Source organism: Heterodontus francisci, chromosome 2 (assembly GCF_036365525.1).
Source record: "Heterodontus francisci isolate sHetFra1 chromosome 2, sHetFra1.hap1, whole genome shotgun sequence".
Lineage (NCBI taxonomy): Eukaryota > Metazoa > Chordata > Chondrichthyes > Heterodontiformes > Heterodontidae > Heterodontus > Heterodontus francisci.
The window spans coordinates 7,490,246-7,512,631 of NC_090372.1; positions in this window are offsets into that span (position 1 = coordinate 7,490,246).

Consider the following 22,386-nt stretch of genomic DNA (forward strand, 5'->3'; position numbering starts at 1 on the left):
CAATCCAAATGGATCCACACAGGTAACTTATGGCTTCATTCCCTCTCCCCAGGAAGCTTTGCATCCAAAATTCACCTTAACGGAGAAACGTATGATCAAACAACAATCTGTCTAGAGATAGATGATTAATTTTGTTTGTTCAAGGAACATGATCACTGGATAAATAACAAATGCATGAGGGACTATCTGGGACTAAAGAAAAAAATATGCAGCTGTCATATTAAATGCACAAAGTTTCAGAAAGTGTTTGTAATTTGGGCATAAGACATTGATCCATGTCATTAGTGTTTTCAGAATTAAAGAGTGGCTGAAAGTATTTGGTTCCTTAAATCAACACAAGGATTATTAACTAATATCAAATGTTATTCATCTTCATAATCACCAGATGACAGTCTATTTAAAATAACTAATCATTACACCTCACTGAATATTACAGGGTGAATATGACCTTCACATCTTGGAGGCAAATAATTGTTCTTGTCAGACATTCCTATGCCTCATTAATTGACAGCGTTGGCATTCTTTATCTTAAGAAAATGCAAAACAGACTGGACTCTGACTATTTGTTTACACCCTAGGGACTTTAGCAGATGACATTTCCTCTGACTGATCACTGACATCTTTTACCCCCAAGAACCATGGCTGGCACTTTTCATTCTCTTGTGGAGGGCTGGAGTCACCCTTTCCAAGTGTCACCACAAAAGGTCCCGATTAACATCTATACTTCAATATTTGATTGATAATGCAGCAATGCAATATTTTATTAATGCTTATTTCAGTAGGTTATCTCATTACTTATCCCTGCTCTTGTCATCCACATGCTGTGGGAATGTGTGATAGTCATTTCTTAAAATATTCTGATATTAATATGGCATTTGTAATATCTGCTGGTACCAATGGGAAATGGTATTGAGATATATTTTATTTACAATTTAAAATATCAGTATTTAGGCACATAAATATCAATCACACATTAATTATTAATTGAACAGTAGCCACATATTTATCAGTTTGATACAGGTGCAATGTTATTCTTTACCTGTATGTAATACCTTATTATGGTAAATTTAAAACAAAATAGAAAATGCTTAATTGGTTATAATGTACCAAGTAGGATCAGAGTTCATTTCTATAATTATAAATATGTAAGCAAGTTCAAAGAGGGAGATCAAGTTACCGTGTATCTCTTCTCCATCCTACTAGAAATGTTTATGTGCAACATGGGATGTGTTGTGGTAGGGAGTGCATGAGAGTAATCATTGTATGTTTTAAGGGAAATTGGATAACTATATGAAGCAAAAGACGATACGAGGTATGGGGAGAGAACAGGTTTGCAGGATTAGTTTTAGATTGCTCCAGTAAAGATTTGGCACGAATATGATGGGCTGAATGGCCTCTTGCAGTGTTGTAAGTTTTTTTGGATTTAAGATCATTGTTAATCTTGGAAGTTTGCTTATAATTAGGTATGATGGGTAACGATAGCTCTCAGACGCCAACATAATGCAGGTAATAAAACTTAATGCAAAAGGACATTAAAAAGATAAACTTTGAGCAGCTTAATAGCACAACATATCATCGGTCTAATGTAACAAACAGAGGTAGGACTATAGTTCATTTCTATAGCTCTGCAGGGATTGAGTTCTGCTTTCAACCATGGCATTGTGGGAAAGTGGACAATGGAGGCCTGATGCTTAAACATCATGAAAATACAATTCAACAAGATGCAACCTGAACATCAAGGGACTCTCTCCCACCAACTGTGAAAAACTAGTGATTCAGCAGAAAGCAGGGAAGGAATCACTGCCACACTGTTATTGTGGTATCTCCAGCTCCTACTCCCTTAGGGAATGGCTCCCCACAGGGAGTGTTGGACCATTGAATTTATCTTTGCATTCACTGCGCCTGGAGTTGGAAAGCAGTCTGGATTCTCAATCACAATCGAATTAGGTTGGCTATTGATTCAGTCGGAAAGATACTAACCTTTCATTTTTGGGGATTAGATTCTCAAGTACAATCCGGATTGAGGTGGGAGGGGGTGCGATGTTGGGAAGGGCTGCGCAGCCAACTCATAATGTATTTGTCTTCTTCGCTAGACATTTCTGCAGCAGAATTAAGGCCATGCTGCCACAGAAAACATATGCAACTGCAGTGTCTCACTGAATTTCTCAACTGTATCTTAAACAAAATGGAATTATGATTGGCAAAACAGGCACTACTGTGGCCCAGCCAGCAGAAAATCAGTGTTTGTGCCCAAGTAACCTAACAGCCCAAAGAAGCTATGCCTTGCAAAAGAAGGAGATCTTTTACATTGAGCTCATTTGCAAATAATCTTTATCACCCTCTGTCATTCTTGGGAATGCTTGCAATGACTTAGATTATACGTATAAGACACTAGTCTGGCCTCAGCTGGAGTATTGCGTCCAATTCTGGGCACCGCGTTTGAGGAAAGACGTGAGGGCATTGGAGAGAATACAGAAGAGATTCACAAGAATGATTCCAGGGATGAGGAATTTCAGTTATGAAGATAGATTGGAGAAGTTAGGACTTTTTCCTGGGAGAAGAGAAGACTGAGAGGTGATTTGATAGAGGTATTCAAAATCATGAGAGGTCTGGACAGAGTCGATAGAGAGAAACTGTTCCCACTCGTGAAAGGATCGAGAACGAGAGGGCACAGATTTATAGTAATTGGTCAGAGAAGCAAACATGACATGAGGAAAACTTTTTCACCCAGCGAGTGGTTAAGGTCTGGAATGCGCTGCCTGAGAATGTGGTGGAGGCAGGTTCAATTGAAGCATTCGAAAGGGAATTAGACAATTATATGAAAAGGAAAAATGTGCAGGGTTATGGGGAGAAGGGGAGGGAATGAGACGGAGGGAATTGCTCTTTCAGAGAGCCGGTGCGGACGTGATGGGCTGAATGGCCTCCTTCTGTGCTGTAATGATTCTGTGATTCTGTGATATATAGTGCCATTTAAGGTTTTCTTTGGGCACTTATGAATGAAAGCAGCTCATCAGATTCTGGTATCAAAATGTCCAATAAAATTATAAAAATTCAAGCCCTCAAGACATAAATATGTTTCCTCTCAGTGGCTCCACTTACATGAAGTTGACAATGTCAGTTTCCTTCTGTATAGATTAAACTTACTTGGGGAATAAATATCAAGCATTGTTATTGAAGCTTACTTGCATATAGTTCTCAATGGCTGTTGCCACAACATTTGTTCTCAAATTATTTGTTGAGCTTTAGGAACCAATATTTATTCTAAGACTAATCAGTCTATTGGTCTGCAACCGGTTTCTGCAATTTGTGATTAAAAGGTAAACTGAAAGAAACATTTTTTGTGGAGAATTCTATTGATTGGAGAATTGTTGATAAATTCCCTTAGTTTGAAGACTAAATGGTAGTCAAACTAACATCTGCCATGGTTATCACATAATCCAATGAACTAATCATTAAAGTAGGAATACCTGTCAATAATGTAATCGACAGCAAATGGGTTGCTACACAGTTACTTCATACAAGGAGGGCTAATGGGGCCAATTTGATATTGCTTAACATGGTGTAATCCAGTTTTGGAACTGATTAATGTGCAATCAGATTTTAGCAACAGCAATCACTCAAGATTTTAATTTAATATTTGGATTCCATGCCAGTGTGCACAGATTATAAACAGTGTGCCATTTCTTTAAGAATCTTTGATATAACTGACTAAAGTTGGATGGAATCATGTGAACTGGCAGTAACAGGTGACAAGTGACAGCAGCAATTGGATCACTGGCTTTTCCACAATTCATATCTTCTTGGCAAACCAAAAAATAATGGATAACATCAGAAATTCTTTCACATCAACATATCTGGATCTGAGAAAGCAGAAGAAAAGAGCAACCTCTTTCAGTACATTCCTGGAGAGGAAGGAAACCAAGGGAAGTGACCTGGAGCTTGACACTCACTCTGTCATTAATTCACATTTCTGAATTAATCCAGAGACATGTTTTGAAAGGTTTTCTCAGGTTACTATTTCTACTGAGATTTCAAACACGTTTCTTCTCGAATATGTTTATGGTTTTCCTAGAAATACTGAACTTCCATCCAGAGGAAATCTTCATGAAGGGACTCACAATGCAACCTAAGTGATTTTCATTATCCCCTTTGCCTCCCGCATTAGAAGATACAGGATTTTGTAAAATACAAATAAGACTAAAAAAGATTTGGACAGATTCCATGATCGGGTGCTTTGGGTTACAGGGAGGGAAAGGGAGAAAATCGCAGTCCCACCAATGTGATTTGCTGTCTATTAGTTTTAATAATGGAAGATCAAGGGCTACAGGTGAGACATTAAACTGAACAGTCCATCTACCTGTTCAGGTGGGCATAAAAGATCACATGATACATTTCGCAGAAGAGCAGAAAGTTCTCCTGATGTCTTGGTCAACATTCCTTCCTTAATCAGCAGCACCAAAAACAGATTATCTTGCAATTAGGTTACTGCTCATGGGATCTTGCTGTGCTCAGATGTGCTGCTGCTTTTGGCTAAAAGACATGAGTGACGACCGTTCAATTTTAATTCATTGGCTGGAAATCACTTAGGTATATTTTGTATATGTGGAATGTGCTCCATTATTGCCTGTCTTTAATATCTTTCTTTCTTTCATCTCTGAGAATTCTCTTGTTTGCTGTACTTATTTTCTAAACTTCCCATTTCCATTTTTATAAATGAAATTCCAAGATTCATAAAGTAATTTTCCTGGCTAGATAAGTACCCCTTAAAAGGGATCTTTCACTTTTTTAATTAGACATAAAGATAGTTTTACAGGAATGCTTGAATAAGTTAAGTACATGGTTTTGGTACTAGATTAACAACCAAGAGGTCACAAAATTAAATTCCACCATGAAAGTTATAAAATCAAATTTAATAAATTTGGCAATTTGTGATCTGGCCACGGAACGAATAACCATGTAAATTGCTATATTGTCATAAAAGTTTAATTAGCTCACTAATCTTCAGGGAATTGAATCTGCCATCTACCTGGTCTGCCTACATGTGACTCCAGTGCCACGCTCTATAGTTTGAGCAATGCCTTGATTTTAAAATTCTCATCCTGGTTTTCAAATCCCTCCATGGCCTCATCCCTCCCTATCCCTGTAATCTCTTCCAGTCCCACAACCCTCCGAGATATCTGTGCTCCTCCAATTCGGGCATCTTGCGCATCCCTGATTTTAATTGCCTCACCATTGGTGGCCGTGCCTTCAACTGTCTGGGCCCTAAGCTCTGAAATTACCTTCTGAAACCTCTTTGCCTTTCCACCTCTTTTTCCTCCTTTAACATACTCCTTAAAAACTACATCCACCTGTCTTAATATCTCTTTCTGTGGCTCGGTGTCAAATTTTGTTTGATAACACTCCTGTGAAGCGCCTTGGGACGTTTTATTACATTAAAGGCACTACTAAATACAAGTTGTTGTTTACTGTTAAAATCCTCTGAAGCCAAAGCAAGCTACTCAGTTGAACAATCAATTGTTGCTTCCCCTTCTCAGGATAACTAATCAATAAACTTGCAAGTGTTTCCTACATCCCAAGAAAAAGAAGGAAAAGCAAGTCCCACCATTTGTCAGTGGTACCTGCAGCAATCCCTCCCCAGCACAGTACAAACTCCAGGATCTTTAAAGTCCATTTACAGCAGGATCTGCAGTTATGTATAATTTAACTTACCCTCCAGCACCACAGTGCATCAAAACCAAGAAAAAACATATTTGAGCACCATCTCAATCTCAGTGCATACTGTGGAAATTATCCAGAAGTGTTTAACATTGCAGTAATCATGTCCATTTTAAATATACATTAACCTTTCCTTGCCCAGAAACATGTCCAACTCTGATCTAATTCTTAGCCCATTAAAATCCTCATAAGAATAGTAAACTAGAAGAGAAAGGGGAAAGGTACAGCACTAAAGGGAGGAACAAAAATAGATCTAAGAACAGAATAAGTAGTTAAAGGAGAGCCAAAGTTTTAAGCCCAGAAAAAGTTAGCAATCTATAAGTGCTTAATCAATTCGTAATATCAACCAAATGTTTTATGCCAGTGTTTAAAAAAACTAGACTGGGTTTTTCTTTGGAAGGAACAGTAAATGTAGCAAATATAATACCAAATATAATATCAATCAATGGGTACAGCAGCATAGTAGTTATGCTACTGAACTAGTAATCCAGAGACCTGGATGAATGAGTTCAAATCCTATTGGGGAATTTAAGTTCAGCTAATTAAATAAATCTGGAATAAATAGCTATTATCAGTCATAGTGACAATGAAAGTACTGAATTGTTGTAAAAACCCATCTGGTTCACTAATTTATTTTAGGGTGTTATGATCCTGTAGTTTATTTTTTTCTTTTCCGGGAAGTATGCGGTATGCCTTTAAGGTTGTAAAAGGATCAGTACTGCTTTAAGAACAAGCAAGCCTCGGGAATTACTAAGAAGATGCATTTTGGTTGCAGTTGGAGACAACCATATGGAGAGGGAGCCAACCAGCTTCAAAGAATGCATCCTGGTTACCTGGCAACAGCCATTAGGAGAACAAGGACAAAGATACAATGTTGCCGACTGCCTTTTGAAAAACCAGCTAAAAAATTGGCTTTTGACAGGCACAGTTAACAGACACAGTCAGCTGTTCTGCCAACATATACTGAAGGAAAAGAGGGCTCTCCCTCTGGCTGTTTAAACCCGATTTATTATACTATCAGAATTCTGGTAAGTCAAGCCAGATTAATGTCTTAAAAGAAAATAACCAATTACTTTAACTACTGAACTGTAATTATTGAATTCATCACTGGAAAAAGGAGAAGAGCATCACTTCAACTGGAACTAGACTACTGACTGTCCTACTGTTGAAGATGCTTTTTTCCCCCCCATTGGACAGCGGTGAAGACTTCAAGCAACCTTGGACTGTTCCACATTGGAAGATTCCACTCCAGCAGGATCGTAAATCTACAAGGACACTAATTTTTTATATTTTAAATGTTGTTTATATCTTAGTAGTGTTTAAGAATTTAGTTTTTCTAATTAAACAGTTAATTTGTTGATCTAAAGACACCTGGTTTGGTTTGCCTCATTCGGGGGTTAATAGATGGTCAATTTGGCAGTGGCTTTCTTTAATTTTGAAAGTTTAAAGTGATATGTTGAGCAATCTATGGAGTAGCGGGACTGATTTGACAGTGCGTTGCTCTCACCGCAATCAGAATTGTATATTTTGATTGGGGGCTTTGTCTTGAGCGGTCGATCGTAACAAGGGAAAGAAATCTGCTGTCCTTACCTCTATGTGACTCCAGACCTATAGCAATGTGGTTGACTCTTAACTGTCCTCTGAGAAAGCCTAGCAAGCCACTCAGTTGTATTCAAGAAGGTAGCTCACCACCATCTTCTCAAAGACAATAAATGCTGACCTGACCAGTGATGCCCACATCCTGTGACTGAATTAAAACCAAATCTGCTCTCTTCTTCAGACAGTCCTACAATTCAGAAGGAGAACAATATCCATTACATTACATCATTCTGGCATGAGCTTGATGGACCGAATGGCCTCCTTCTGTGCCGTAATGACTCTATGACATTAACCTTTCCTTTCCTCTCTACAGTTGATTGACTTGCTATTTGTTTCCAGTGTTTTCTGTCTTTGTATCAGTTTTCCAGCATTTGCAGTTTTTCTTTATAACTGTACCGTAATTGGTGAACAGAGTCTAGTTAACACCAAGGAATGAGGCTTTGGGTCATTTTGTATAACTGGATTCAAAATGTTTAGGGAGATAGAGCAATAATTCTGAGTACTTAAACTTCTGGAATTCTATAAGGTCGTCACGGCTATTTACAATCTATATTAATGACTTAGACAAAGAGACCAAGAGTAATGTATCTAAGTTTGCTGATGATACTGTTAGGATCAGATGAGGAGGGGTCAAAAGGCTCCCCTCTGGTCACTCTCCTTGTTTGACTGCAATAGGGTTTATTCTTTTTTAACTAGTAGATGTGATAACCAATTCAGTGAGTGTTTAACCCTTTATGTGCTATGATCATAAAAGAACCAATCAAACAGGTTTTCTTGAGTTTAAACAAGACAGAGGTTAGTTTATTGTATTTAAGATCAAATCCCAATCTAAGTGAAAATAATAAACTGTGGTCCAACTTTCTTTCTCACACACACATGAGAATCACACACACAAATAGGTTCCGGAGTGATGAAGAAGAGTTTAGTTGGATTAGAGTCCATAACAAATACAAATAATATATACTCTGTGGGGTCTGGTAACTCAGCTGTCTCCCAGCTGAATTCTTGGTTCTGATGTATCTGGCTGGTAGAAGTGCACTTTCAGCTGGTCCACCTAGTTCAGAGTTTTCTTGGAGACTATGATGTAGGCGACCTTCTCCCTTGGGGTCTATGTCTGTAGCAATGGTAGACTCAGATGTTCTGCAGTCGCAGATAGGTTTCAAAACTTGCAATGTTACCTGGAGAGAGAGAGAGAGTGAGAGACTGCCCCACTGGGGTCCTGCACTAGGTAGGTCTCAAAGCTTGGCTGCTGTGTGTGTCAAAAACTCAAAGTTTACACAGCCTGGGGAGACTGTCACATGATTCTCTTAGTATTCTTTTTTTTAACTTTAATGAGGTCCAAAGTCTAAGAATCCCAAATCTCTCTTACGTCGTATGTTTTCAATGTTTACCCCCTGAAGGTACGTCTCCCCTATGCTCCAAAATGGCTTTGAATATCTTGCTAACTAAGGTGATACTAGATACTTTACTCAACTGTTCAAGTCATTGTCCTGGATGGGACATGTGTCTCCACTTTGATGTCTTGAAATGTGAAGTATTTCAGTGCAAATTGTGGTGGCTATCTTAGATGCCTTTTTTTTAACTTGCATGTAGGATTTCAGCTTTCCTTTTTCAAAGTTTAATGTAGGTTTCCAACCGATGAATTAAAAATCCTCAATCAGCATGTTTTCCTGACATTACAAAACTAGGTGGGAATGTAAGCTCTGAAGAGGAAACAAAGAGGCTGCAAAGAAATATACACAGGTTAAGTGAGTGGACAACAAGGTGGCAGATGGAGTATATTGTGGGGAACGTGAGGTTATCCAATTTGGTGGTAAGAATAGAAAAGCAGAATATTTTTAAAAGGCGCAAAACTTGATGTTGATGAGAGACTTGGGTATACTCATACAAGGAACGCAGAAAGTTATGCAGGCACAGCAAAGAATTAGGAAGGCAAATGGCACGTTGGCCATTTTTGCAAGGGGGTTGGAATACAAGAATAAGGAAAACTCGCTACAATTAGATAGGGCTATGGTGAAACCACACCTGGAGTACTGTGCATAGTTTTGGTCTCCATATCTAAGGAAGGATATATTTGCCTTGGAAGTGGTACAGTGACGTTTCACTAGATTGGTTCCCAAGATGAGAAAGTTGTCCTATGATAAGAGGCTGAGTAAATTGGGCCTATACAGTCTGGAGTTTAGAAGAGTGAGAGGTGATCTTGTTGAAACACGCAAGATTCTGAAGGGGCTTGAAAGGGTAGACACTGAGAGGTTGTTTCTTCTGGCTGGGGAATCTAGAACATGGGGGTAAATTCACAGGATAAGGGGTCGGTCATTTAGGACTGAGATGAGGAGAAATTTCTTCACTCAGATGGTTGTGACTCTTTGGAATTGTTTACCCCAGAGGGTTGTGGATGCTTCATCGTTGAGTATATTTAAGGCTGGGATAGACAGAATTTGTCTCAGGAAATCAAGGGATATGGGGAGCAGGCGGGAAAGTGGAGTTGAGGCAGAAGATCAGCCATGATCGTATTGAATGGCGGAGCAGGCTCGAGAGAACATATGATCTACTCATGCTCCTATTTCTTATGTTCTTGTGTTCTTATGGCACTCTGAATGGTTGAATGGGTGAGCACACCACTCCAGGTAATAGATCAGGACAGTCACAGATTTAATTCCTGTTTCTGTGCTGAGTGGACTGATCTGAGCTGGTGAGGTATCCAGAGTTCGATCTTTGGCGTCAATGTCCCTGACTCAGGGAGAGGAAAATCAGGCAGAATTCCTGTTTCTGACTGCTATCTGGTGACCTCTGCTGAAAAATGTGTGTGTGTGAATGCCAGGACACCTTCATTCAACAAACACCTGGTAAATAAATATCAATGACAATGAAACATAAATTGAAAATCCAGAACCTTTTTCTACCTGCCTTCATTAGGGGAGATTGTCTTGGGTTTGCATCCAGATGCACTGTGCTGTCTGGTTGCAGCGAATATCAGGAAATTGGGAAAATCTTTGAGCATGCCTGTAAGGGAACCTGCCCAACTTTACTTCCATTTTACATTCATGTAATCAGGCGGGTCCTTTTTCAGAAGTAATCTCCAACTCACAATAGGGTCTGCCTGGGGCATGTACAGGAAAATCCCTCCCATTTGTCTTCACCTTTGTTCAACTGAATAAGTGTAAGGGGTGGGTCCACAATCTGGATTTCCCAGTTGGGAGCAGGCACACACATAATTTTCTATCTATGCCATCCCTTCAACTGCTGCTCCCTGGTGAGAGCATCAGATCATGGAATCATCTGTTTCACTGAAGATTTTTCGATTTGCAGAAATGCACGTTCTACTAGAACTGCACACCGTACATTCCCCAGTTTGCTGCATGGCTCCTTTTACTTACCAAGTATCAGATGATAGGCAATAATAGAGGATAACATTTGGAATACACTTACAAATTGGTAACAAATTAAGGGTTGAGACAATATCATCACATGTGAAAGCAAAGCTTGAGTGGTTTATCAATCTAGTGTACCATGTGATTAAATCAATGCACCAGCAATGATATCAACAGTTTCATTTTGTCATATGTTGCACTAAAACTAAAAACTGAAGCTGTATTGTGTCGTTAACATGGAGGGTGGTGAGAGGGGTATAATCTTTATCTTCAGAGTCTGACTGGTAATGTGAAGAAGCAAATTGCCTGCTAACTGGGTGAGTTCTATCATGGGCTGCAGATCAGCTCCACCAGATGATGCCTTGACTCTGAAGTTAGGAACATAGGAACAGGAGGAGTCCCTTGAGCCTATTCCTCCATTCAGTTAGATCATGTTCGATTTGTATCTCAACTCTATCTACAAGAATCAGTTCCATTACCTTTAATACCCGGACCTAACGAAAATCTATCAATCTCAGTTCTGAAATTTTCAATTAACCCCCAGACTCAGCAGCCTTTTGGAGGAAAAAGTTACAGATTTCCGCTACTCATTGTGTGAGGAAGTGCTTCCTGAGATCACCCTTGAACGGCCTAGCTCTAATTTTAAGATTGCACCTCTTTGTTCTGGACTCCCCCCACCAGAGGAAATAGTTTCCTCACTATCTACCCTCCTTGAATTATCTTGAATGCCTCAATTACATCACCTCTTAATCTTCTATACTCAAGGGAATACAAGCCTAGCCTATGCAACCTGTCCTCATAATTTAACCCTTTTTGCCCCAGTATTGGTATCAATTGAAAAGTGCTCCATGATGTGCCTCTGTGCAATGTGTACTAGCCCTCCATGATGCTTCTACTTGACTACTCCTGCAAAATGGTCTATTGGACAAAGTACTTATGTCTGTGTGTGTTATTTTTTGAACAATCTTTAATGCAGCCAAGTGCCCAGAAATGAGCAGAGGTAAAGCTAAGGACCCCTCCAACTGTGCAAAAGAAAGGATTTTTTTAAAAACTTTCGTTAAATGCACTTTCTGCACACTAATGAATTTGTGCTCTCGGGACAGATCTGTTGACCTCCCCATCCAAGACCTCCAAGCGTGCGTAGCTCCACACCCAGAGTACAAATTCATAAAATATGCATTGAAGAGTTGTTTGAGCACAACCTGGTGCCTTTCAGTAGGGAGGTGGGGAGGGTAGAAGCCTGTACTTATGAAACAACAGTGGCCTCAGGGAATGAAACTCTTATATGTCCAGCAGCTGCAGTGCAGAGGAAGACACGCACATTAATAGAAGATGCCACACAGCCAGAAGCCGAGCCTTTGTTTCATTACATGAGCACGGACAGCAGTGTCAATCCCGAGAGAGAGCTCTTGCAGCAGTGTGCTGCTCATTATCGTCAGGGGCAGAGTGGAGGTGGAGGAGGAGGAGGAAACAAATCAGACCAAATAGTTAAGGTCGAAAATAGGTTGTCTGAGACCAGAGGGTGAAAATATTTGGGTCCAAGCTCCCAGCACGAATTTTGTAATATACTCCCAACTTGAATTGATCTGCCCGAATAGTCCTTAGCGGTACTGGATATACACACTTACACTAAAAACAAGTCTTTCGAAAATATACTGCACTTCTCTAACCCTTCGATCTTCTTCCAAAAACAGCACAGTACTCCAACTTTCTCCTGACTTAAAATATTACATTGACGTGAAACAGATAGATTTTACAACTCCTTATGCCAGCAAGGTGATTGCAGAATCCAATGGGACCTGCTGAGCTCATCTCTGTGCCTGAATTCCTGATAACTGCTCCCTGTCTTGAAAAATCAAACCACAAGAACAATTTTGTTAAAAACTACACTTCAGTCTGTTTTTCAACATATTTCTGTATTTTGCTTGGAAATCAAAGAATGATTTCTGTGATGTCAAATTGTAGTTATACCCTTGATTGCATCAAATGTGCTTATTATCTGGGCACAGTAAAGAGAGAAGCATTTAATGGGTTCAAATCCCACCATGGTAGCTGGGGAATTGAAGTTAAATAAATTAAAATATTTAATAGTCTGGAGTAAAAAGCTAGTGTCAGTAATGGTGACTATCAAACTACTGGATTGTTGTAAACCCCCACCCCATCTGGTTCACTAATGTCCTTTAGGGAAGGAAATTTGCCGTCCTTACCCGATCTGGCCTACATGTGACTCCAGACCCACAACAATGTGGTTGACTCTTAACTGCCCTCTGAAATGGCCTAGCAAACCACCCAGTTGTATTCAAAAAGGCAGCTCTTCATCACCTTCTCAACATTAATTAGGGTTGGGCAATAAATGCCGACCTTGCCAGCGATGCCTGTTTATTTAGTAAGGAAAAACCTCCTCAATATGAACATAAGAACACATGGAATTGGACAACAGTATTCAGCCATCAAGCCAATTTCTTTCACAGACCAGGTACATCCTTTTGTATCAACCATACACCCTGCCTACTTAATCTTCCTAGAAAAGACATTGCAAAATATTTTGCACACTAATCTTCCTCCTCCTTAAGGTAAACCCACCAATAGCCCATGATATCCATCCAATGCGACAAACCATGAGGTCAATTTTTCCAGTGAAAGCAACCTCGCCTGTTGCCACACTTATTGGAAAATTGTTTTATATACACTTTAGGAATGATGTGAGGGTCCTTGAGAGGGTGCAGAGGCGATTTATCAGAATGGTTGCAGGGATGGGGGATTTTAGCTACAAGGTTAGTTTGGAGAAGCTGGGCTTGTCTTCTTAGAGCAAAGAATGTTGAGGGGAGATTTGTTAAAGGTGTACAAAGTTATGACAGGTAGACAAAGAAAGCTATTCCCATGAGCTGATGATAGAAGGACTAGAAGACACAGATTTAGGCAAACGATGTAGGGGGGATGTGAGGAAGAACTTTTTTTATGCATCAAATTTTAATGGCCTGGAATTCGCTGCCTACAAGGAACACGGGCAGGAGTAAACCATTCGGCCCATCGAGCCTGCTTCGCCATTCAAACAGATCATGGCTGATCATCAACAAGGGTGCTGGAAGTGGAGATGATCAATGGTTTCAAAAGGAAATTGGATGGGCACTTGAGGGAAATTAACTTGCAGGGATATGGGGTTAGCGTGGGGGAATGGGACTGACTGGATTGCTCCACAGAGGGTCAGGATGGACTCAATGGGCTGAATGGCCTCCTTCTGTGACTTAATGGCTCTATATTCCTGTAATCATGTGGCATGCACTGAGAGCAGGCAAGGTTGCTTGCTGTCGGTGCATATCTTGGGAAAGTTAGTTATCTGTGCCTAAACATTTGCCATCCTTTGGCACAGTATTCCTGCAATTCCAATAGCTCACCTTATTCTATATAACTTTCAATTATTTCTGTCCATAATCATCCTCCCATCCGTCAATCCCATTTCCAACCATACAGTCATGCAGTTCCTTTTTTGAAAGGAGTTAATCAATGCAGCAATCATTCCCTTAGCTGGGAGTCTGTATCACGTATTTACTGCACTGCAGGATAACCTCAAATACCTCAAATCTCAGTTCTTGTGTGAAGCTAATTAACATTATTCTCTGCTCACAATTTGAGTTAAAGTGATGGGAAAGTAGAGGTGGAGGAGGTGGAAGTGGAGGGGGAGGAGGAAGTGGGGGTCTTGGAAGGAGAGTGGGAGGGTTGGAGATGGATGGGGAGTTGGAGGTGAATGGGGAAGAGGAAGGGGAAGAGGGAGGGATTGGGGGAGGGGGAAGAGGAGGGAGAGGGGGAAGGTGCAAGCATATGAGGAGGGGGGAGCTGATAGAGAAACCTCACACAAAGGGCTGTGGAATTCACCCTCAAAAGAGGCTGCAGATGCTGGGGCCAATTGAAATCTTCAAGACTGAAATCAATAGATTTTTGTTGGGTAAGGCTATCAAAGGACAAGGAGAAAAGGTGGGTAAATGGAGATCAGCTACAATCTAATAGGATAGTGAAACAGGCTCATGGGGCTGAATGGCCAGCTCATGTTCCTAAGTGCTTAGGTCATTTAGGGTTACAAAGGTCCCACTCACAATCACAGTCACCCCTGTCCATATGACCCATACCACTGATGGCCTTTTCCCTGGAGCTCTACAAATGTCATCCCTCCATTTTCCAATTTGCAACAGCTGCACTTCCACATCAGCCTATGAGAAATGAGAAGCCTTGCCTTTTTTCCAGACAGTTCAGCCCCTCTTCCTAAAGCCTGCCCTTTATCTTAATTGAACCCTTTAACTAAGCAGGTTATGCCCTGGCTCCAACCCTTTACTGAACTTTCTGGTATCCCCTGGTGTAAACAGCCACTCTGCTGGTGGGCTTCCACCCTGGACCTGCCAGCATTGTTTAAATTGCTCACTACAGAATTTCTGATAGTGTCAGCCCCTTCTGATTTTGTCGGTCATTAGTCCCAGTCTGCCTCATTTACACCACCACATTGGAGAGCCAGAAATTTCCAGGCCTCTACGTGTATGTGTACATTTATATGTAAATAGTCCGGGAAAAGCAATACAATTGCTTAGTAATGGTGGCCATCTGTATAAAGCATGAAATAGATACAGAAAGTGCTGGAAATACTCAGCAGGTCTGGCAGTACCTGTGGAGAGAGAAATAGAGTTAACGTTTCAGGGCAGTGACTTTTCATCAGAACTGTATAAAGGATGGTTTCTCTAAAATCCCCACTTAGAGTCAGTTGCTGGATATGGATTAGTTGGCAGATCTCAGCACATGTAAAGGGCTGAACTTTGCCACAAGCATTGGGAGCCCTGCATCGGGGTCATTTGTGGATCATGAATCCACGTGAGGTGGCAGCGCGCCTTCTGGCTGAATTTCATGGGAGGTGGCCCATTAGTGGGTTACCTCCGTGTTTGCCATCCAATTAGGGACGGTGAGTGTGTTCTGGAGGTGGGAGCTGCAGGCAGCAGGCTGAATTATATCAGCCCGGTAGGGATGGACAGGGTGGCATGGGATCCCATAAAATAGCGAGAGTAGGCCATTCAATTTTGTCAGGGGCGGAGAAGACCGAGGATAGCCTGCCTGTCCAGAGGCCAATTGAGGCCTTTAAGTGACCAATTAATGTCTACTTAAGGGTCTCTTTTTGCCGCCACAGATATTTTACCAGTGGCTGGTGGAAACCCTGCACCACGTGGGGAGACCGCCCAGTAAAATCAGGGGAAATCCCTGTGGGCTGGGAGCAGGTGGGGGGGGGGGGGGGGGCTGCTCTCCTGCTTGGGCAATTTGTGGCCCACAGAGGGCCCTCCGGTGGCAAAGGCTGCCCCTGTGCCAACACCCCTCTCCGACCTCAACAATCCCGAGCGCCATTAAATGTGGTCAGGGGTCCCTCAAAACAGCCAGGGCAGGATCCTCCTCACCTTTCTGGCCCGGCGTTGGGACCTCTGCCATCTTCATAAAATCTTGCCCAGCGTGGCCCACACAAGGGAGGCCAGCAACCCTCACTGTGTGACAGTGGAGCACTGCTTAGGCCCAAAGAGCAGGAGCAGCAGGAAACACTGGAACCACCATCACTATCAGGGGAGCGGCTGAAACCTCATTAGGTCCATGGCAATTGGAGACATCCACCTTCAGGAATCCCACACTCAATGTCAGGGCTGTGACATGGGAAGAAAGTGGCCTTGCCATTTTCTGCCAGAAGCATTTAGATCTCCTTCAGCTAGAATGCAACCTTGACCTCCTGCTGTGCAGCCGCATCCTCTCACTTGTCAGGTGCTGATGCAGCGGGGGGGCCCACGTGATGCTGGCAAAATTGCTGTGCTGCTGCAATAATCACCATTAATTAGCTCCTTAGTTAGCTTGATTGCATTCCTTCTGCTGCAGGACGGGTTGACGACTGCTGTGCGCCCAGCTGCGGTAAAAGTACCAGGAGGAGGGAACACATTGGAGACCCAGTCAGACAGTTTTTAGTGCAATTTTCCCTGCCCCCAAAGCTTCCTCCACGGGGCAGGGAAAATTCACCCACAATGTTGGAAGATGTTCACCCAAGCAAGATGAAGGGATGAATGGTTGGACAGATAACTGGAAGGAGGGGTGAATGAATGGAACTACTTTTTCAAATGTTGTGGACAACTAGTTTAACCTTTGATCCGACAAATTATAGTCACAATTTTACCTAAACATGGAGATTATTTCCAATACCAAGTGAAAAAAAACAACTTTCAGATGTCTGATTTCATGAAAAGCTTCATCCCTAAAAAGAGGCCAGAGGCTAAGCTGTAATGAGTTGGATGAACAGTAACCTTAGTAATTTTGAGCACAGTCAGTGGAACGTGATAAAAGCTTTAAAACCATTAAGCATGTAGTCACATGGTAAACTCCCATTGTGATGTGAGCAGGGATGCAAGACAGAATTTGAATTTTCATTAGCTAAAACTGAGGCCAAAAGCCAGTTTGTATATAAACTAGCCTCCGCAGTGACGCTTATGCTAAATCTGCTACACAGACTAAACTGTCAAAATGTATGGATTGCACTTCTGACCTTCTCAGTCTATTCAATGTGAAGGATTCTGAGTAACTGTTCCTAAACATTAGCACTGACACTGCACTGGGTTATATTTTGGGTGCATATTATTGGAAAACCACATGTATCATAAGGGAGCGATACATTATTTGGTGAAGAACTCAGGTCTTGAAAGCTGTTTCAAGTGGAAATGGCTTTTCAATGTGAAGACGATGCAAATGGCTGTTGAATTTTGGTGAGACTGTTACAAAAGTGATACTAGCTCCTTCACAATTAACATGGTTTGCTCTTTAAAATCACAGCTCTTTTATTATTGTGGCAGCTGCAATGCTCCCAGTTTACGAGTAGATTTGCCTGTTTACCATGTATTTTCTCCCTGCAGATCTGCAATCATTTCTAGTACACACACTAATTAGATTACCTAACATTTTCCCTAAATAGTAAAGACATATAATTCGCGAAGTGTATCCCAGATATTGAGACAAAATGTCAATTGGACACTAAATGAATCCACCTGACCACCTCACGATCTAGAGAGAAGGGAGTAGATTTTCTTTATGAATGCCCCACATTTTCAGGCAGACCTGGAATAGAGAATACAGGGAAATAAGGTGAGGAGGTTTTTTGCTGAATCCCCCGAATTGCAGTTATACTCCCCAGACCCCAATGAGGTTTGCAATCTCCTTGCTTGCTCCCATGTGTAACTGCTAGGAGGGAAGGCAAGGCTATCTGAACTATCCAATCCCCAAGGTGTTGGGCGTGCTTCATCAGGGGAGCGAGAGCAGGTGGAATCAAAGGTGAGGGTTTTATGTCGCACCTCATCCCATACCACAGCATTTCCCTCGCTAACAGTGGCAGACTTCCAAATGGGCCTATATTCACTGGAGTTTAGATGAATGAGAGGTGATCTCAATGAAATGTATAAAATTCTTATAGAGAGTTTGGCAGGGTAGATGCTGAGAGGCTGTTGCCCCTGGCTGGAGAGTATAGAACTAGGGGTCGTATTCTCAGAATATGGAGTCGGCCATTTAGGACTGAAATGAGGAGAAATTTCTTCACTCAGAGGTTTGTGAATCTTTGGAATTCTCTACCCCAGAGGGTTGTGGATGTTCAGTCATTAACTATATTCAAAACTGAGATTGATAGATTTTCGGACTCTAAGGGAATCAGTGGGGATAGAGCAGGAAAGTGGAGTTGAGGTAGATCAGCCCATGATCTTATTGAATGGCCGAGCAGGTTTGAGGGACCGTACATCCCTAATTGAACCTGGCCCAGAAAAATGAAACAGGGTTAGTCAAAAGGGCAGAATTTGCATCCTGACCCTCACCCTTGAGATGCAGCTCCTCAGGAAGTAGTCATTTTTTTGAAACAATTATTAATTCAGCCATCTTGTACTTTTTTCTTCCCGTTCCCGACTCAGTCACTCTTTTCCCTGTAAATGTAGATCCGACAATGTTTGCAATTTAGCAAATTTACAGCTCAGGAGAGCAGTGGACTGAGAGCACTCCTCAGTGTCAGCAAACTGTAGAGAAGGTTTGCCCTGGTCATGATGGGGTACGTTGTATGAGAATAACCTCTCAGTGTAGAATTTCACAAGAACGGGAAAGCACATCACGAATTCAAGCATGGAAATCAGAACACCTTGATTCGCGTCCTGCATCGTTTCTATTGCAGTAATTTTAGTTCCTAAGCTCTTGGGCAATTCGCTGTCCTCTAATCATTAGTTCGGAAGTGTTCAGCTGCAATGTATCAGTTGACTCAATCCATAGAGCTCTGCCTCTACATCACAAGATTGAGTCTTTCCCTCACAGATATGGAATTGAACTCAACCCTAATAATCTACCTGGTAATATGCAGATAAAAATGCAAGGCATAAATATACTGGCACTCCTCCAACTCCAGCATTGCAGAGCTAAATACCTGTGTAACCACTCTCCTAACCAAGCTATTCCAGTACAGCTATGATACTGGAACCGACCAGATAATACGGAAGGTTTGCCAATTCTGTCCCTTCCGCATAAAACAGGATAACTCTAAGATGGCCAATGATTGCTCTATCAGCCCCTTCTCGACCATCAGTACAGTTATGTGGAGAGTCATCAATCATGCCATAGAGGGACATCTGCTACAACAACAGCTTGCATTCATATAGCACCTTAACGTACACCTCAAAGCGCATCACAGGAGTGCAAATATGACAAAATTTGACACTGAGCCTCATAAGAAAATATTAGGACAGGTGACTGAAAGCTTAGTCAAAGAGGTAGGATTTTAGTAGTGTCTTAAATGTGCCGATGTTGAGAGGCGGAGAAGTTTAAGGAGGGAATTCCAGAGCTTAGGAAAGCTGAAGGCACAGCCACCAATGGTGGAGCAATTAAGACCGGGGATGCTGAAGGGGCCAGAATTGGAGGAGCACAGAGATCTCGAAGGGTTGTAGGACTGGAGCAGGTTACAAACATAGGGAGGGGTGAGGCCATGGAGGGATTTGAATACAAAGTTGAGAATTTTAAATCTGAGGCTTTGCTGGATTGAAGCCAAAGTAAGTCAGCAAGCACCAGGATGATTGGTAAATGAGACTTAGTGCAAGAGAGTTTACAGGCAACAGAGTTCATGGAGGGTGAAGTTGAGATTTTGGCCAGAAGAGCGTTGGAATTGTCAAGGTCAAGGTAACATAAGCAGCCAATGGCCTGAGGTAGGGGCAGAGTGGGGCAACGTTACCGAGGTGGAAGTAGGTAGTCTTGGTGATAGAGAGGAACTGGGATCAGAAGCATAGCTCAGGGTCAAGTAGGACTGCAAGTCTGGTTCAATCTCAGGCAGTGGCCCAGAGGCTTTTACAACAACACAGTCATATTGTGGAGTAACTTTAACTCTTCAGAAGGTTACCTGTGTAAATTGTAGGAGTCCAAAGCCCAGACATGCAGTGCCATTTTCCCTGTCAGTGATGGTATGGAGCAATGTCTGTCCACCATGCAGGCTCCCATTAAGCAAATGGGAATGGCAGTGGATTCCTCTGTTACACAAGCCATAGCCACCACATGATCATCTCTCATGAGTGGAGCATCTGGAATCAAAACCCCAAGTTGCAATCATAAACTGGCTTCAACCTACTTGAGGAATGGAGAGATTGAGTGCAAAACCACATGCCCACCATTGGCAGTCGTGCCTTCAGTTGCCTAAGCCAGAAGCTCTGGAATTCCTTCGATAAACCTCTCCACATCCAGGGCCTGAGTGAGTGAGGGCCAATTTCCAATAATGAAATGAGGCTGCTGTGCTCATTTTCGATCTCAGTGCCTTATTCAGTTCAGACCAGTTGGAGTTTGAACTGCATAAGCTTTGAATAGTATTTCTGGGTCTTGAGCTGCCTGATGAGCGCTTCTTAAAGGAACCACTGGAGGCTGCTCCAAAAAAAAACCACCCAATTGAAATTTTGATGGGGAAGGCTCCAGGCAGACGCTGTGTGTGCTTTAAATTAGCCAGGTAAACAAATGTACTGTTCAGCCATCGATCTCAGTCCTCTAGACTCTATAACACTGATCACACTCAGGCAGGGTACCAATACTATCCTGGCTTCTATTTCCCAAGAGACCTTAATTGCTGCTCTGCTCACCATCATTCAATATAAGCAAGATGTCTGTCTCACTTGGCTACAACTAATAAATAAACTCAGACAAATAATTATCTAACTCTTCCATTTCTGCACTGTGTCAACACTCATTAAGGTTACCATTTTTTGTAATATTTTCTAGACATGATAATATCAGAACATTTTTCATTGTTTTGTAATATTTTTGATTGAAATAAGACAAGACAAACATCAATCAACACAGGGAGATAGAACCATAATGGAATTTTTCTTTTTTTAAAAAAAGCTAGGTTCCTTAAAAACAAAAGGGTAGACATTAGTATTGGTGAATGTTATTTCATGTGGTTATAACAAATGAGCTGACACTTCTCCCATATGGAGACCTGCACAGACTGCACTCTTAGTAGTGAGATCGTGCATTCACCTGCTCTGGAGCAACTCAACATTTCAGACAACATGTCGTCAAAGCACTGCCGAGTAACTAGCCAGCCAGGAACAGCAATGTGCAGAAGGCAACATACTGTGGAAGCTGGAAATCTGAAATAAAAACAGAAAATGCTGGAAAAACTCAGCTGGTCTGGCAGCATCTCCGGAGAGAGAAAGAGTTAACGTTTCAGGTCGATGACCTTTCATCAGAACTGGGAAAAGTTGGAGATGTAATATGTTTTAAGTAAGTGCAGAGGCAGAGAAAGGGGAGGGGAGATCAGGCAGGAACACAAAGGAAGGTCTGTCATAGAGTGAAAGGCAGGAGAGATTAAATGACAAATGGGTTGAGAGTGCAAGGCACGATTGGGTGGCAATGGGACAAGAATTGAAACAAAAGTTAGGTCTAGAAGAGGTATAAATGGCAACAGTAGAATCATTGCCAGCACCTACTGTCTGAATTTTTGGGGGATTTACAGCTCTTCTAGACCATCTTTTGTTTCTTGAACTTTTCCCATTAACATCTCCTTTTGTCTTGCAGCATCATCTCTTTTGTCATTTGAATCACTCCTGACTTCCACCCTATCTGTTCTTTTCACCCCTCCCCCCCGCCCTCCCCCCGCCCCCCCCCCCCCCCACCCCCCACTTTCCCTACCTCTTGAATCTGTTTCCAGTATGCTGTCAGCTATGTATTCAAAATCCTAACCCCTTGTTATATCACCTCTGGTTCTATAGCCATTTATGCTAAATCTGCGCCCTCTGGTTATCGATTCTTTCGCCATTAGAAACAGTTTCTCTTTATTTAATCTATCTAAACCCTTCATGATTTTAAATGTCACTATTAAATATGCTCTTAGGCTGAAATAAAAATAGAAAGTGCTGGAAATACTCAGCAGGTCTGGCAGCATCTGTGGAGAGAGAAGCAGAGTTAACGTTTCCGGTCTGTGACCTTCCATTTCCTCTTAGGCTTCTCTGCTCTAAGGAGAACAAAACCAGCTTTTTTAGTCTATCCAAATGCCAGTAATTCCTCACAATGGAACCTTTCCAGTAAATCACTCTAGCAGCCCTCCTCTGACCATACTCCAGGACATCTCCATCCCCCAACATGTGAGGGGACCTGAACTGGACACAATATTCTAGATGGACCATAATCAATGTCTCATATA